Raw genomic sequence first — 2500 nt, 5'->3', positions numbered from 1 at the left:
GGTCTCTACAGTAGCTCTTGAAACATCTGTATAGTGCCGCCGGACACTGCATATCCTGCAAGCAGGTAAACAGCGCCGGCCACCACAGATTATCAAACGCCCCTGAGATGTCCACCATCACTCCTAGAACATATGTGCAGTTCGACGAGCTGACAAGTTCGGCCGCCGTGTTGATGGCGTCTTCCGTCGATTTTCCACGGCGGAAACCGAATTGCCATTCGTGCATTCCTGCCATTTCCCGGTGACCAGTCAATCTCGCACAGAGCAATTTCTCAAGGGCTTTGCCCAAGGTATCTAGCAGACATATTGGCCTGTATGCTTTGTGTTCTGTTGGGTCCTTGTCTGGCTTCTTTAGTATTATTATTTCTGCTCTTTTCCATCTCCTTGGAAAAGTACCTCTTTCCAGACATTTATTATATAGGTTTGCCAGTATCGGGGCTATTTTTCCTTTTATTGCTTGAAGTACCTCAACCGTGACCCTGTCGGGTCCGGGAGATTTTCCTCTTTTTAGGTTTGATATTACGTCTACCACCTCCTGCGGTGAGAAGGGGTAGACCATTGTATTGTTGTTGTATTCTTCTTGTGCTCTCTCTCTTATAGCCGCCTGCTCCGGTGTGTCCTCAGAGGGATCATCATCCGGTAGCAGGGCTTGGAGGAGCACCGTTATTGTTTCTTGTCTGGTTGTGGTCATTCTATTTTCGCCTGGTATTCTTATAGATGATAAGACTGTTGGAGCTCTTATTTTTTCCCTAGCTAACTTGTATGGCTTTCCCCAGGGATCCATTGCCAGGTTATTTCTTACGAAATTTTCCCAGCTTCTTTTTCTAACTTCTATAATTTCTCTTTTATATCTCTCCCTTAGTTGTCTGTATATACGCAGTCTATGCTCCCTGTCTTGTGGGTTAAATGTGCGCTGATACCTGCGTCTTGCCCTGCGCGTAGCCTGGCGTAGGTCACTTAGTTCTGGAGTCCATGGTGCCGGGTGCACGCTTTGGACTCTGCTTCTCTTTGGTACGACTGCTTCTATTACTTCCTTTATACTTTGAACTATCTGCTCCGCTGTTTCATCAACCTCGAGATCCTCATCCAGCTCTGGCGGGCTGTACTCCCGGGAGAGTCTTTCCCAGTCTACCTTTTTATAGTCATATTCTGAAAGCCATTCCTGTGGCGCCACATTCTGTTCTGATTTTAGTATATACTTTATTACATTATGATCACTGGTCGTTGCATTCTCCAATACCTCCCATTTATCTATTTTATTGGTAGCCCTGTTATTTGCCAGTGTTACATCTATATTTGTTTTTGCCCCTGCTCTATTTGAATATGTTGGTATCTCGCTAGGTGCGTTTATTATATCTAGATTTAATTCACTTATTGCATCTTCTAATTCCTGACCTTTTTCGTCTTGTTCTCCGCTGTGCCACAGGAATGACTTTGCGTTTGCATCCATTGCTATGATTACTTGATGGCCCTGTAGAGTTCTACATATTTCCTTTAGTTGTTCTAGGTACATAGTTATTGGCTCTCTATACTGACAATATATTGATACTAAATACCACTTAGTGTTTTTGGCGTGTACTTCGATTGTTACAACATGTTCATTTGTAAATTGATTTAATACTATTGTTCTTATATTACTATTTAAAATTACTATTGCAGACATTGGTCTTTCTCCCTTCATGATTATTTGAGCCGTGGCTGTCATTCCTGGGATTTTACCCTCCCGGGAGTACGGTTCTTGCAAGCATAGTATGTCAGCTTTAAGTTCTTCTGCTAATTTACGCAACTCGTAACTCGGACAGCGGGAATCTCGTTAATCCATTCATGCGCGTCACTAATTAGATGACGAGGCATTTGGCTACCTTAAGAGAGTCATAGTTACTCCCGCCGTTTACCCGCGCTTGCTTGAATTTCTTCACGTTGACATTCAGAGCACTGGGCAGAAATCACATTGCGTCAACACCCGCTAGGGCCATCGCAATGCTTTGTTTTAATTAGACAGTCGGATTCCCCCAGTCCGTGCCAGTTCTGAGTTGATCGTTGAATGGCGGCCGAAGAGAATCCGCGCACCCGCGCGCCCCCGGAGGAGCACGCTAAGGCGGACGCGGCCTCGCAGCAAGGAAGATCCGTGGGAGGCCAAGGCACGGGACCGAGCTCGGATCCTGCACGCAGGTTGAAGCACCGGGGCGCGAACGCCGCGCAGGCGCGCGCATCCTGCACCGCCGGCCAGCACGAGGCCAACCAACGGCGAGAGCAGACCACGCCCGCGCTAAACGCCCGCACTTACCGGCACCCCTACGGCACTCACCTCGCCCAGGCCCGGCACGTTAGCGCTGACCCACTTCCCGACCAAGCCCGACACGCCCCGATCCTCAGAGCCAATCCTTATCCCGAAGTTACGGATCCAATTTGCCGACTTCCCTTACCTACATTATTCTATCGACTAGAGGCTCTTCACCTTGGAGACCTGCTGCGGATATGGGTACGAACCGGCGCGACA

The 2500-nt window shown here is 47.9% G+C and overlaps 1 pseudogene; it reads right to left on the bottom strand.

The window, feature by feature from the left end:
- The window catches only part of LOC124589653, an 8041-nt pseudogene that overhangs the window by 3295 nt on the left and 2246 nt on the right, over positions 1-2500 (bottom strand).

Source organism: Schistocerca americana, unplaced genomic scaffold, assembly GCF_021461395.2.
Source record: "Schistocerca americana isolate TAMUIC-IGC-003095 unplaced genomic scaffold, iqSchAmer2.1 HiC_scaffold_718, whole genome shotgun sequence".
Lineage (NCBI taxonomy): Eukaryota > Metazoa > Arthropoda > Insecta > Orthoptera > Acrididae > Schistocerca > Schistocerca americana.
Note: the sequence above shows the minus strand (reverse complement) of the source record. Positions and strands in the feature narration are given on the sequence as shown.